The 16325-nt window shown below is 42.4% G+C and overlaps 1 long non-coding RNA gene across 1 annotated transcript; it reads left to right on the forward strand.

Annotated features, from left to right (window-relative positions):
• The first annotated feature begins 15527 nt into the window (after positions 1 to 15527).
• On the forward strand, positions 15528 to 16027 carry LOC119793601. Its single transcript, XR_005282115.1, has 3 exons — positions 15528 to 15551; positions 15643 to 15895; positions 15965 to 16027. It is a non-coding gene; the product is annotated as an uncharacterized LOC119793601 (long non-coding RNA).
• The last annotated feature ends 298 nt before the right edge of the window (positions 16028 to 16325 follow it).

The raw sequence follows: 16325 nt of genomic DNA on the forward strand, positions 1-16325 counted from the left end.
TTCCCCTAGCATTTTCAAGAAGGAGGTATTCGCCGTTTTACAGCCACGCTGTTTGTTTACACTCCCCCACCAGCTTTCTGTCGTCATAGTCAGTTGCGTTCATTGGTCAGAGCGTTGGCCAATAGGCACAGACATGGTTTGAAAAACAACAGGTTGTTCTCATCCACAATCTTCTGATGTCTCATTCATCGCGGCCAGACTATATTACACATTTAATCTCACATTTAATCTGGTTTATCAGGCTACCCAAACAGAGGGCAGAGCCCTGACAGGTAGGACCTGTGCATTATCCCATGGGGTTCTTCCTCATTATATTTCTGTCTCTCATTACTTAATAAATAAGTTTTTGTATGAGTGTGATGTGGTTTTTTTAATATGCTGTTATCACACATCAATGTCTCTCATTGATATTAATTACTTATAAATACCTGATTAAGAAGTCTGTGTAAGGCTGCTAATGTGAGGACGGATACATTTGTTGATGTATGTGATGTATTGTGGAGTGAAACTGTAACGCTCATAAGGATAACTGACTATGAAAAGAAATCTATACACATTCTGAAAAGCTTCCCCTTCTAAATATTTAATTCTCTGTGAATTATTGCTGCTCATTCTTTAACTAGATCCTCTTTAAAAGGCCGTGCTATTTGTTTATAGCACCTTATGTCTCTAAAGGACCTTGTGAATGATTTGCTTGTTGTTCACAAAAATCGATGACAGAACTCTCCTAATTAAATCAAGAGATATAAATGAATGATTAGCTTTATTAAGGAAAACCAGCTGTGTGAAATGGGGCTCTGACCATTTACCAACGCAATACATAAATGCTGTCATTAAAGTGCTGGCAGTAAGGAAGGAGGTCTGATTCTCCTTTGGGCGATGCTGGTCTCATTACCATTCCAAAACCAACTTCTTAGCTGACGTGTCCCAGTATGTTTGATGGTGTTAATGGTCAGACTGGAGACTGTCAATAAAACATCTGAAAACCAAAACATTCCAGCTTCTTCATTGTGTCACTAAAGCAGTACAGCAGCGCCATCTTAAGGTAGTTTCTATCATTTCCAGTCCAATGTGTTCTTAAATTCAGCTCAACTGGATAGAATGCCCCCCTCCTCAATGCCTGAGGTTTGAAGGAGTTTCTTCAATAAATAAAAAATCTCCGAACTGGCCAGTGCCTTTATAGATACAGTGTGATAGAACCACTTAAAAATGGTCAATGATGTTTAGAAATGTTTCAATAATTATTCTCATATTTGAGAATAAAACAGGTTTAAATCTCTTTGGAGTTCTTCTGATATTTAGACCACATGTCCCAGCTGTACCTGAATGCAGAATGAAAGGCTATTCGGAAACTTTACTGATCGAATGCTTCCTTTCATTGCTGCTTGCTAATAATTTGTTTCTAGGTTTCTCTATTGTGTCTCTGAAGCATAACAGCACCATAATTTACCATCATTTTCAGTCCAATCAGCAGCAGCAGTCTGATCTGTGGGCTGCAGGGGCTGATGGGAGCTTTGAGGAGCTGTTAGAAACCACGTGGCCCTCGTCTGATCTAGCAGCTCGTCCTTGTTTGGCCTCAGCTGCATCAGAGCGCCACTTCTCCCCAGGTTCACCAGAGGAAACACCACTGCACAAAATGCTTTTCCTCCCAGCTGCTGCTCTGTGCTGTCTGTGTTCAGGTGAGTGTTTCCAGCCAATCAGGAGCCAACAAAGTCCACCTGGAACAAACACTGTCCCACTAACCTTCATCTGTCTGTCTGTGTCTCTACAGCGCTGGCTGCCATGGCAACACAGCTGAGTCAGGAGGATTTAACTCCTGACTCAGCTGAAGCGTCTCCTTCAGCTGTGGAGATACTAAACAATGTGGTGATAATGTGAGGTCATGGTACCACAGAAAAAGAAGCAGAAACATTTAGAGTGATTATTTGGGTTTTTGTTAACATTGGAGAAATTAGAAAAAGTTCTGACCATCCTCAGATAAAAGATTTTTAATCCTCTGTAACCGAGTTAGCTGTGAGTTGAGGAATAAATAGACTTAAACTGGATCATTCAGCCTCCTACTACTGCGGCTCTTATAAGTCTGGTTTCCACAGTGAGAAATGATCCCTGCAGCCTGAACAAAAACCTGCAGACGACTTTGGATTGTATGATGCTCACAATGTGCTTACATATGAAATAGGGCAATGATACAGTAATAAAAAAGAATACGATACATTAATAAAGACCATATATTGCAACATTAGTAATAATTTAACTCTACGGAACCATAAGAGATTTTCTTGTTCCTCTGCTGTGGCTGCTACAGAGCAGCTGAATATTAGGCCCTTGGATGGTGTGCTGCCAACTAGCACCTGGGTGTTTAAGAGCTATAAAAAAGGAAGAATTATATAAAAGCAATTCAGTAAGATGCATGGATGTTTGCATATACGTGCTTTTTACATTTAAGATCTGATTCTGCTTTATAATTTGAATCAATACTAATATTATTAATTCAAACATCAAAATGCTTGTATTTTATCTAATTAAATATTGTGATGGATGAGAGAATTTTCTTTTTCTTGCATCCCTAGGATATAGTGAATCCCAGAAACCTGATTTCCTCTGCAAACCCAAAAGTGTTGAGCATGGTGACGGGCAGCAGTGGGGAAGGTGGTCCTCTTAAAGTCCATAATCATCTCTGATTTTGAGCATTTTAAGCCTCTGGCTGTTCTTTCCACACCAGAAACTCAACTGATCAACCTAAAGTCCGCAGGCTGACCCATCAATACTCCAGATGAGGCCAATATCCACTGTGTTATCAGAAAAACAGCTGTTGGGTCTCCTGAGATGCAAGGCATGCCCATAAAAGTTTATTTATGTGAAAGTATGGCGCTGTCACTACGCTTCTATTGATCATGCACCCTGGCTTCTTGGCCCCTTGGCTGACTTTGCATGACTTTTACATTCAATCCTGCCCAGGCCCTCTGTTGCATAGTTTGCCACATTAATATAGATTAATTCAGTACAAAGACAACTCAAAGTGCTTCATATGAATTAAACAATAAAATAGAAGCAATATATCAAAGCAAGTAAAGATAAGAACATAATAAGAGCAGGCAGTAAAAGCAATAAAACAGCTGGATGACAAACTTCAAGTACTTCATTTAGCAGTGTAACTTTAGCAGTTAAAGGCAGCTCTAAACAACTGGGTTTTTAACTTTGACTTAAATGCTGCTTCTCCATGTTTGGTTCTAGTTCTGGGTGGAGATAGTAGACAGGAACAAGAAAACCTGAGGTGTCTGGAAGGTTGATACACTGACAGCCAGTGATGGGACTAACGCCGTTGAAAGTAACGGCGTTACTAACGCCGTTACCTTGTTTTAGTAACGAGTAATCTAACTAATTACTTTGACTGTAACTATAACGCAGTTACCATTGCAGACACCCCGTTACTGCGCGTTACTCAGGTCGCACAATGAACCTTTTTTCATGGTAGGACTCGTGCGCAGCTGCGTGGAGCTGACACCCCACCCACGTCAAAAAACTCTGCAAATAGACTGAATGGTTAGTGCAACGTTAGTGCAGATTTGTGCAGAAAAAAATATTGTTTGTGCTACTTTTGTTTAAGAGATATTAAAGATTATTTTTTAGGTCATCCAGAGGTGCGCGCCTTGTCATGAGAGAGGGGAGGAAGAGAATGGCTGATGTATAGTGAGATTCCGTCTGTCAGTTGGGTGTTTCCGCTGGCGGGTGTTAACGTACAGCACACACAGAGAGATGGAGAGTGAGGAGGACTCCAGCAGCAAAACGGCGTTTTCCTGATGGAAATACCGGTGTTACGTCGAGCTGCGTTTCCCCATCACATACGGTTTCCTCTGCATCTCCGCACAGCGCAGGCGGCACGATTCACCACGCAAGCTACAGGAAACGCGCATGCTCGCTAAAGGCGCGCAACAGTCGCCCTGTGCTCGCGCCACAGGAGAACTATGGAGAGCGTGAACGATCAAATGAAAGGGAGAAATCTGGATGGATGGATGGATGGATGGATGGATGGATGGATGGATGGATGGATGGATGGATGGATGGATGGATGGATGGATGGATGGATGGATGGATGGATGGATGGATGGATGGATGGATGGATGGATGGATGGATACTCTGACTTTTCAACCTACTGTATTTTTTATTTTAAACATTATTTGATGGCCTTTGTGGCAGGGATGGAGATCCATATTTTATGTCACACACAGAGTATACATCTAGAGAGATAGATGGATAGATAGATAGATAGATAGATAGATAGATAGATAGATAGATAGATAGATAGATAGATAGATAGATAGATAGATAGATAGATAGATAGATAGATAGATAGATAGATAGATAGATAGATAGATAGATAGATAGATAGATAGATAGATAGATAGATGTTGCAGTATCTATAACAACCCAAACACACAGGATTTCAGAATTAGACATCCCCAGTTATTAATTTCACCAGATCTGAATGCCCTGTTAAAAAACTTCACATCGCGTTCCCCCTGATGTAATTTACGTTGAGTTGCAATAAATGCTAAACTCTCTGCAGTTTCTTGTCTTTGTCATCCACTCTATTCAGCTGGCTTTGGAAACACACCGCGAGAAGGTGGGGGCTGGGTGGTGAGGGTTACGGGGGCGAGAAACGCAAAAGTAACGCAATAGTTACTTTTACTAGTAACTAGTTACTTTTATTGTGGAGTAACTCAGTTAGTAAGTCAGTTACTTTTTGGGAGAAGTAACTAGTAACTATAACTAATTACTTTTTCAAAGTAACGTCCTCAACACTGCTGACAGCAAATCTGTTATGGATTCAGGTGCTGATCCATTCAGTGATTAAAGACTAACATAGGGATGTAAAGTCTATTCTCTGAGCTACAGGGAGCCAGTTTAAGTATTTCAGAACTAGGCTGATGTGCTCTACTTTCTTAATTGTAGTGAGACTACAGGCAGCAGCATTTTGGATCATCTGCAGCTGCCTGATGCACCTTTTAGGCAAACCGAAAAAAACAACATTGTTTCAGTAATTAATGGGCTTTATGCCTTACTACACTTCATCCTGAACTTCAGCCAGCACATTTTTCCTGTCTTTGGTTACCGGACAACAGAGGTGTCAAGTAACAAATACAAATACTTTGTTACTGTACTTAAGCAGGGCCGTGCAGAGACCACTAAAGGGGCAGGTGCTCAAAAAAAAAAAGGGCACATCTTATCACATTTTAGGACAGAATATTAACAAAGTCACATAGCTTTCAGAGTTTAATGAACAATGATAATTTACAAAATTGTGAGACATACAATCAAAGCTAAGGGAAATCTCTACATAGAACATAGAACTATGCATATGTAAAATATTGTATTAGTAATTTCTTTCTGCAGGTCTATTTTGTTATAGGAAAATATTACAATATTCAAACCTGCAATTTAGCCAAATATGTAAATCAGAGCTGGACCACCAGACATATTTTGTCTTTACAGAATTAAACTGTTAAAAATGCATACAAGGGCACAATGCAACCTTTTAGTGTACTGTAATCTATAAAAAAGAATGTCTGCCTGGTTTGCTGTACTGACAGTGGAGATGGAGACGGTCGATTCAGAAAAGCAGAGCTGCTGCATCAAACTTTAACCTGGAACTGCAGAAAAAAAAGAACAAAAGCAAACATTTTATTAATGCATGATGTCACCATGAGAAAAGCCTACTCTGTTTGTGTCTTAGTGTATTTTGTAAGTACCTATATACATTTTCTTCAATCTTTCCTCTTTGTTTTTTCTTGTCAGTTTCTCTTTTCTTTTTTTCCTCATTGTCTCATCTTTTCTGTGTTGAGTGAAGGTCAATGTTTTATTTATTTCAGTCTCTTGCCTTTCTTTTTCCCCCAAACTAAATCCAAGATTATGATCCAAAAACTTATTTTCCGTCATGGTGATTTAACTATTTAAAAACAAATTTCCAACTTCTAAGCATTTTTGCTATTTTTGTTCTCTTTTGTTCACAGCAGCAGTTTTCTGTTAGCCATGTCTTTAAAAATGTTAATAACCTCACTGTGAATGATTGGCACATCCTTCTCGATTGCCAACAAAAGAAGGTCTGACATCCGATCCTCCTTGCATAAGCTGCGCAGTTTTGTTTTCACCAGCTTCAGTTTTGAGAAGTTGACTGCATTTCTGTGTCTTTTATTTCTGACTCTTGTCCCTCTTCTTTCCTTTCTTCCCCTGTTCTCCGCTGTCAGTCACTTTCCGTGCCGGGCGGCTCCTCGACACCTGTTCACACCGATGTCGAGCGGTTGAAGTTCCTTTGTCAGACCCCCCGGGATAACGGCGAGCACATCGTTCATTTGATTCACCTTTTTTTTTTTCACATCAGCTGTGAGATGGGCACGCATGGAGTCACAGATTAAGAGATGGTGATGCGTGGAAAAAACCACCTGGTCTCCTCACATACACCTGCCTCAGCCACGCTTTCATCATCTCCTCATCCATCCAGCCCTTTTCATTTGCCTTAATATCATATGTCATCAGAGCGATGTGTCTGTCTCGCTGTCAGCTCCCAGATCAGCTTCTCTGATTGGTTGATGCGGCGCTTCCAGCATCAAAACTTCCATTTTTCCATCTCGAGCAGCAGCAGCGTGTTGGCGGCGCGTTAGATGCTTAAACGCTCCCGACGCGCTGCGCCTGCTGCTCAAAACGCGCTGCGGGACCTTTTGCTGCGCCTATACGCGCGTCAACCATTGCCTTTGCATGTAAACTCGCTGCTTCTGCTGCGCCTGCTGCGTCCGGTTCACACCGACGTCAAGCGGTTGAATAACAGCGAGTACAGCGGTTGAATAACAGCGAGCACAGCATTCATTTGTTTCACCCTGTTTTTCACATCAGCTGTGAGATGGGCACGCATGGAGTCACAGATTAACAGCGATGGTGATGAGTGGAAAAAAAACCACCTGGTCTCCTTACATTCAGCCACTCTTTCATCATCTCCTCCATGAGGTGGTCTCAAAAGTCCGCAGTAACAACACACATAGGGCGCACCTCACCAAAGGGCGCGCTGCACATTTTGAGGGGGAAAAAAAGACGTTTATATGCGCCTTATAGTCGTGAAAATACGGTAATAATTTCAGTACATGTGTCAAAAAAAAAAAAAAAAAAAAAAAAAAAAAAAAGGACCAAAAGGGCACATTGGGATCATGGAGCAAAAGGGGCAGGTGCTCAAGCCCCCTCAGCACCCCCCTCTGCACGTGCCTGTACTTAAGTACACTTTTTAGGTATCTATACTTCAACTCATTACATTTTCACACCAGTATCTGTACTTTCTATTCCTTACATTTTTAAAACAAACGTTACTTGTTACTCTTGGCTTTGGTTTAATGCAGAGGTCACGGATTAGCGGACTGCGGTCCGGTGTTATGCTGAAAAGTGCATGCCTGCTGAAATATGCATCCCCAGTCACGGGAGCGCGCCTCGCTGAGGATTAAAATATGACCAATGGAGCTACTTGTTATATTAGTGATATAAAAATGTTTAAATATTCCTCTCGTGGGAAAAATTGTGTGTATTTGGCAGATTCATTTACAAAAGTACGGGTGTTATGAACAACATTAAACCCAAAGATTTTGTCCGAGGTACGGCTGATTTATTTGTTGTAGTCTCTTGTTATTCACACACAACAATAAACAGTGATGCCGACGGGAGTTTGGAAACTGCTAAGCTTTGTCTAAAGCAGAAAATCAAACACGCATCTACACAGCGCAGCGTTCACAGACCAGTGTGACGCATTCACGAGCGTCAGATAGCTATGGTGCATTTAGGAGCATGGGATATTTAACATTTTCAAGGAAAGAGACATAAACGGAACAGAACTTAACTCATACAATAATTTATTTATTCAGAAACAGTGTGGTCTTTCCTACAATACTAAATGAAAGTGTGCTTTTTCTATGCCTGAATAGGTGTGATTATTTAGAAGCCTGAGAAGTTTCCTCTCAAGTTTAGATAAGAAGGAGAAGTTTTCACTGTGTTCAAGGTTCTCACATCCTGTTTCTGGTATGGATGGGAAACAGCTGTCTGAAGTGTTTATCTGACTAAATTTATGTCATTGATGAACTGAAGAAACAATGTTCGTGTGTGTGGAGTCTCTTTATATGCAGCGGTGGGCTGCCACCACCCCAGAACCACAGTGGGAGCTGTATTCAGTTGTTTTATGTTGTTCTCCTCTAAAGAGTAAAATAAAACCTTTTCTTCCTTGCATATCAACTCTCAGTGCTAATTATCAAAGTTTTTCAAAGCCTGTTTAAAAGCTCCAAATGAGGCTTCAGGTCTTACAGCGACAATTAAAGTTTCATTGTTTTACAGGCAAAATTTGCATTTGCTGACCCTTGACCTTTAACTACTGATGGATATACAGGAATACAGTCATACAAGGTTCAACTCCTCTGACATAGCAAGGGATGCAATTTTTTGGCAATTTCTATTTCTATATATTTTTTAATCAATGTATAACATGAATGCATAAATACCATATTTTATTTCAGTGTTAAATTCTGTTTAAAGTAACAGATAACTAAAAATATCTCTGGACCTTTACTGGTGGATGATTTTATAAATAACATTGATCTTATTAAGAATAAGATCATTAGCACCCCTCAATCCACGATTGCTTTGTCTCTGGAGGGTGGGGATTTAGAGCTCATCATAGCACTGAAACAGCTCTGGTGAAAGTCACTAATGATATTCTCATGGCCTCAGATAATGGACTTGTATCTGTGCTCGTCCTGTTGGATCTCAGTGCTGCATTTGATACACTTGACCATAATATTCTTTTAGAAAGACTTGAATATTTTGTTGGAATTAAAGGAACAGCACTAGACTGGTTTAAATCTTATCTATCTGATCGAATTCAGTTTGTTCACGTTAATGACAGATCTTCCTCATGCTCAAAGGTTATCTGTGGAGTACCACAGGGATCAGTGCTAGGACCAATTCTCTTTACTTTATATATGCTCCCAATCGATAGAGTTATTAGACAGCATGGGATTAATTTTCACTGTTATGCTGATGATACCCAGCTATATCTGTCTATAAATCCAGATGAAGCTAACCCATTACATAGATTACAGGCATGTCTTGAAGACATAAAAACCTGGATGACTCTTAACTTTCTCCTTCTGAATGCAGACAAAACAGAAGTTATAGTCTTTGGACCAGAGTCTTTGAAAAATAAGCTGATTAGTCAGTCACTTCATTTGGATGGGATTAAACTGATTTCAGACAATAAAGTAAAAAATATTGGTGTTGCTTTTGATCAGGACCTGTCTTTTAAATCCCATATCAAAGAGGTTTCAAGAATTTCCTTCTTTCATCTGAGGAATATTGCAAAAATTAGAAATCTCCTGTCCAGGGGTGATGCTGAGAAACTAGTCCATGCATTTGTTACTTCAAGGCTGGACTGTTGTAATTCTTTACTATCAGGAAGTCCACAAACTGTAGTTAAAAGCCTTCAGCTGATCCAAAATGCTGCAGCCAGAGTTCTGATGAAAATCAAAAAGAGAGATCACATCTCTCCTATTCTAGCTTCTCTTCATTGGCTTCCTGTTAAATCCAGAATAGAATTTAAAATCCTCCTTCTCACATATAAAGCCTTAAATGGCCAAGCTCCATCTGATATCAGAGATCTGATTGTTCCTTATGTTCCTAACAGAGCACTTCGCTCTCAATCTGCAGGTTTACTAGTGGGTCCTAGAATTTCTAAAAGCAGAATGGGAGGCAGATCTTTTAGTTATCAGGCTCCTCTCCTGTGGAACCAACTACCAGTTTTAGTCCGTGAGGCAGACCGCCTGTCTACTTTTAAGGCTAGGCTGAAAACTTTCCTTTTTGATAAAGCTTATAGTTAGAGTGGCTCAGGTTATCCTGAGCTATCTCTCTAGTTATGCTGCTACAGGCTTGGACTTCTGGAGGACGTAGGGACCCCCATTTCATCATTCTGGTTCATTCTCTCTCTATTCTCCTATTCTGCAGAATCTGTTAGTTCAATCTCTAACGTTCTGCTCTCTCTGCTTTTTCTCATAGTAGCTTCATCTGGTCTGTTCCTGTTTGGCTGTGACTCCATCCTGCTGCCATCAACACCCTTGTTTATAGATGTTCGAGATTGGCCTGTTTTCCAGTTTAGTCCTGTTTCTCTGACTGTGACTAACTGGATGTGCTCTCTTCATCCTTTGACATGGGAGCTGGCTCAGAGCTCGTCTGCCTGGCTGTGTGTTTCTTGGACTGGGCCGCCTTTTACAGCTGCTTTTTGTATCTCTGCTTGTCTCCTTGAACCCCAGTCGGCCTCAGCAGATGGCTGCTCACACTGAGCCTGGTTCTGCTGGAGGTTTCTTCCTGTTGAAAGGGAGTTTTTCCTCTCCACCGTCGCTACAAGCATGCTTAGCGTGAGGGATTGTATTTGAGTCAATGAGTCGATGCAATCAACTGGTTTTCCTTAGGTAGAGGACTTTGAATCGATTTGATTGTAGGATCTGGTTTAACTGCCAGGTGCCTTGAGATGACATGTGTTGTGAATTGGTGCTATATAAATAAACTGAATTGAATTGAATATATCTAAAATCACTTAATTGTAAATAGAAGCCCTTTAATCTCTCTCTTTACCTATTCATTGTTCATTTTTGTTTTGTTTGTTTTAGCCTGACTTTGTATAATTACTTGTTTGATTCACCTTTTCCTTCTTTTGCACCTCCTGTTGTTTATTAGAGCTGATTTAACAAGTGAATTTCTCCTTTGTGAGATCAGTAAAGTCCTATCTTATCTATCTTACCTTCAAATGTATTTAAGCTGGCTGAACATGCCTACCTGCTATGCCTTCTATGGCCACCAGGTGGCAGGAGATCATTGAAAATATAGCACTTCAAATGGATATTAGAAAAAAAAAAACATTTCATTCAAGTCATGTTTGGTTTATATTTTCATTGTTGGAAATAGAGAAGAAAAGTTCATTCTCTTTGTTAATCATTTTATTGAAACGTATTAGGCCAAATTAACTGAATAACACTGCAAATCATTTATTAACAGTAATTATTTGAATAAAGATTATTAATTGTGGGACATGTGGCCTAGGTTATAGCAAGTAAGTAGGTAAGCTTTATTTCTATAGCACCTTTCACTGACCAAAGCCACAAAGTGCTTCACAGTACAGTTAAAAAACATACAATAAACAATATAAAAGGCCAAGACAATACAAAAATCATAGCAGCCCAAAAGGTTAATTAAAAGCCTGTACAAATAAATGGGTCTTAATTAAGCTCCTGAAGGTGACATTAGAGTCAATAGAGCTCAATGTGGGCAGAAGATCATTCCAAAGCCTGGGATCAACAGAAAGGACCAGTCACCTCTGGTATCCAATCCAATCCATTTTATTTATACAGCACATTTAACAACAGAAAAAATGTCCAATGTGCTGTACATAACAAATAATAAACAACAACAGAACAATACATAAACACAATACAACAATAAATAAACTAAAAAGGACACAGAGTAGCACACAAACTACACGTTGTTAAAAGCCAAAGAGTAAAAGTGGGTCTTAAGACGAGACTTAAAACACTCCACAGTGTTTTGTGTCCCACCCCCCTGTTGGCCCGGAGCTCTGGACCTTTTAATTTTTCTGGCTTTTTGGACCCCTGGTATGGCAGACTTCCACCAGGGAGGGAGGGAGGCCCCGGAGGTCGGCCGACAAAAACTTGGCTGACTTTCAATAGATCGCAGGGTTGGAGCTGCTCTGCTACATACGAAACCCTGACGCAGAATCAAGTGGCCTGCAATTCATTTAGCAATACGTTCTCCACAAATTAGCCATGCAACATCGGGGACGGGTGACCATCGTCCGGCTACACCCCAGCCCAATCACGAACGGCTCTCCTCACCGGCGCGAGGGCCGGATATCAGAGACCAACCAAAGCGATGCAGCGCCGGTGTATCATTACGTCTAGGTGTGATTCTGACTTACAGGCGTTCTGTGATAATCCCACAGATGGTAGCTTCGCCCCATTGGCTCCTCAGCCATGCACATACACCAAATGTCTGAACCTGCAGGTCCTCTCGTACTGAGCAGGATTACTATTGCAACAACACATTATCAGTAGGGTAAAAGTAACCTGTCTCACGACGGTCTAAACCCAGCTCACGTTCCCTATTAGTGGAAGAACAATCCAACATTTGGTGAATTCTGCTTCACAATGACAGGAAGAGCCGACATCGAAGGATCAAATACGACGTTGCAATGAACACTTGGCTGCCACAAGCCAGTTATCCCTGTGGTAACTTTTCTGACACCTCCTGCTTAAAACCCAAAAAAGTCAGAAGGATTGTGAGGCCCCGCTTTCACGGTCTGTATTCATACTGAAAATCAAGATCAGGCGAGCTTTTGCCCTTCTGCTCTATGGGAGGTTTCTGTCCTCCCTGAGCTCGCCTTAGGATACCTGAGTTACCGTTTGATAGGTGTACCGAGCCAGTCAAACTCCCCATCTGCCATTGTCCCCGGAACAGACAGTGGACCTCAGGCGAGGGGTGCTTGACACTAGAACCAAGAGCCCGCTCGGGTTTTGCCTTCCTGCCTCATCGGGTAAGTGAAAACATGATAGGAATAGTGGTATTTCACCGGCGGCCGGAGCCTCCTGCTTATTCTACACCTCTCATGTCTCTTCACGGTGCCAGACTAGAGTCAAGCTTAACAGGGTCTGCTTTCCCCGCTGATTCTGCCAAGCCAATTCCCTTGGCTATGTTTTCACTGGATGGGGGTTAGGGATAGTGGGAATCTTGTTCTTCCATTCATGAGCCTCACTAATTAGATGACGAGGCAATTGGCTACTTAGGCAGGTCAAGACCCGCTTTCCGTATCATAGTGTACGTCACATGGCCATCGGAATGATACGTATGAGTTATTGTAATAATTACGAGCCCCACTGAGTTGGTTGTGTTACCAGATTTCGTTTTCACTGGTTCCCTACAAATTTAACAGATGACTGTGGTTTTGTTTTTTGTCCGACTTGCCATAACCGCATTACTGCCAATACTGCCAAACTGAACTACAAAAACCCTTCTATGGAACAATTTCCTCAGCCTCTCCTTGCTGTGACATCTTCATGTGCTCTGTGTTGTGGTTTGAGAGGGCCGCGCTTTGCTATGGCGTGCCTGGGTCCGCGATTGCGATTGGTTGGGAGGAAGTAGTGACTGGCATCAACCTACATAATAGGCTACAATGAGAAGGAAGGAAAACTGCGCTTCTTTATCGAACTTTTATCGACCCTCTTTTTTTCTATTGCGCCACACGTCTATCGATCGATATATCGTTATTGAATTATCGCCCAGCCCTACGCAGATCTGACTTGCTGACTTCTCTTATCCCCCTTGTTCCAACATGACAAAGGCTGTCACCTTGGAGACCTGCTGCGGATATGGATACAGCCTGGCGCGATATTTACACCTTCTCCCTCTGATTTTCACCAGGCGCTGCCGGAAACACAATTCTTTCCAGGGCACGGGCCCCTCTCTCGGGGCGAACCCATACCAGGGCGCCCTGCCCTTCACAAAGAAAAGAGAACGCTCCTGCGAGCTTCTCCGGGTCCATTTGCGTTACCGCACTGGATGCCTCGCGGCGCTTATCGACCCCCTTTTGATAAGCCAGGGGTGACGTAGCCCTTCGCCCCACGCTTAGGACTGACCCATGTTCAACTGCTGTTCACATGGAACACTTCTCCACTTCGTCCTTCAAAGTTCTCATTTGAATATTTGCTACTACCACCAAGATCTGCATCCGTGGTGGTTCCACCAAAGCACACGCCCTGGGCTTCCGTGCTTACCGCAGCGCCAGTCCTACTCACCATGGCCTAGCCTTCGTGGCTCTTTTTGCCGGTGGCGGCCGGGTATGGGCCCGACACTCCAGCACCATCCATTTTCAGGGCTAGTTGATTCGGCAGGTGAGTTGTTACACACTTGTTAGCGGATTCCGACTTCCATGGCCACCATCCTGCTTTCTATATCAACCAACACCTTTTTCTGGGGTCTGAGGAGCGTCGGCATCGGGCGCCTTAACCCAGCGTTTGGTTCATCCTGCAGCGCCAGTTCTGCTTACCAAAAGTAATCCCACTGGGCGGCTCACATTCCACGCACGGCTCCAAGCCAGCTTCTTACCCATTTAAAGTTTGAGAATAGGTTGAGATCGTTTCAGCCCGAAGACCTCTAATCATTTGCTTTACCAGATAAAACTGCGAGTCACAGCGGCAGCTATCCTAAGGGAAACTTCGGACTTAACCAGCTACTAGATAGTTCTTTTAGTCTTTCGCCCCTATACCCAGGTCGGATGACCGTTTTGCACGTCAGGACCGCTACGGGCCTCAACCAGAGTTTTACCCTGGCTTCGCCCTGTCCAGACATAGTTAACCATCTTTCGGGTCCTATCACACACGCTCATGCTCCACCTCCCCAACAGGGCGGGCGAGATGTGGAGTGTACTTAAATGGTATGAAAACGAGTCAGTAGAACCTTTAACGGATTCTGATCCACAGACCTCAGAGCCCGTGCAGGGCTGTAAGCTGGAACAGATCACTGATGGAAGAAAGAGCCTGACCATGGAAGGCTCTGAAAGACAAAACTAGAATTTTAAATACGATCCTATAAAACACTGGCAGCCAATTAAGTTCTTTTAGAATCGCTGGTGCAGATTCTCATTCGTCCAGGTCATAGCCATTCCAAAAAAATAAAACTAAAAACAATCTACTGGACTGTTTCCCAGTTTGAAGATGTTTCACTTCCCATCCAAGAGGCTTTCTCAATTCAAAAATTTCTTTTAGAATCAGGAATATGAGAGTCCTCCTATTCGTTGGGTCAGAATTCTCGCTGCAGAGTTTTGCACTAATTGCAGTTGAGAAACTTTCTTCTTGTTCAGACGTGAAAACAAACTATTACAATAGTCTAAACGTAAAGACACAGAAGCATGAGTTAATTAAAGTTCTTTATCATAAAGTTCCAGATCATTCCTGGAGATAGGTTTGGACCCCCCCACCCCCAAAACAAAAAAGGGGGCACAGTCAAACGCACCCCAAATGTGACACACAATACCAATACACATTGTGGCATCACAGCACAACCATCACCTTGATATATTGCTGTTTTACTGGCTTTGGTTATTAAAACAGACAAGACAGTGACTGCTGCTGTGTAACGTCCACACTTGCACGAGGCCATCAGCTGCATTTTAGTTTTATTATAATTTAGTTTGTTGCAAGGATTTTACAGTTTGAAGAAATGGAAAATTGAAACATATGCCAACCGTCACAAGGATGTGCATGACAATGAAGGCCTGTATATACAGCATGCATCATTTAGGTAGTGTTGGGATCTGGAGATCTGCCGCCTGTCTCCAGCAGAGAGCGCTGTGGGCTTCCTGGGCTGGAGTCCTCAGCACACCTGGGGATCATCGGCTCATCAGAAGACCTCCCTACATAAGCAGTAGTCAGACCTTCCTTTGACGCCGGAGTGTTGACCTAGTTTGGTTAGCGAACCTGAGCCTCTGAAATCCTAGAGAGAGTTGCCTCTAGAGAGAAACTAGCCCTCTAACTTGCCTTTGTCTTCTTTGCTCACAGAAACCCGACTGAAGTCTGAAGCTCTGGATGAGCATAACCTGGAAATCTGCCTGCCTGCCCACGTAAGCCAAACCTGAAGATCTCAGTCTGGATTCCTCCATCAGCTCTTGGGAAAGAGCTAGGAAACAAGATCCCAAGTCTGAAACTCTCTAGCTCTAAGCTAGACGCTGTTGCTGCTGAGCTCTCTGCTACCTCCACAGACTCTGGACCCAACCGGTTCCTCCTCTCACGGATCTGTTAAAACCTCCTCAAGGTATTATCAAGATTCTACTCACTCGTCAAACCATCATCTGCCTGGCTAATTAAACTCTCATCTCTCCAGATAATATTGAAACCAGTCCCGGACCTGTACCAGAACCAGATCTTGAATCATTCTGTGTATTCATAAATAAACATTGTTAAACTTTCCTCTGTCTCCATTAGTGTTCTGCATATGGGTTTAGTCAATTAAACCGATCATGACAGAACACTCCGGCCAATCCCAAGACCCAGCGGAGCACCTCCGGAGGAGGCTTGAGGAACAAGAAGCCCAAATCCAAGGACAGGCTCAAACCCTTCGTGAGTTAAATGCTTATGTTGAACATCAGAACCAGATTTTACAGAGATACGCTGGCTACGTGAGAACTGCTAACACCGCACCAGTTGTACTTCCTGTTCCTGAACCACGTCCGCCTCAAAGGTCA

Source organism: Cyprinodon tularosa, unplaced genomic scaffold, assembly GCF_016077235.1.
Source record: "Cyprinodon tularosa strain WSP-4 unplaced genomic scaffold, ASM1607723v1 ctg1122, whole genome shotgun sequence".
NCBI classification, from domain to species: Eukaryota; Metazoa; Chordata; class Actinopteri; order Cyprinodontiformes; family Cyprinodontidae; genus Cyprinodon; species Cyprinodon tularosa.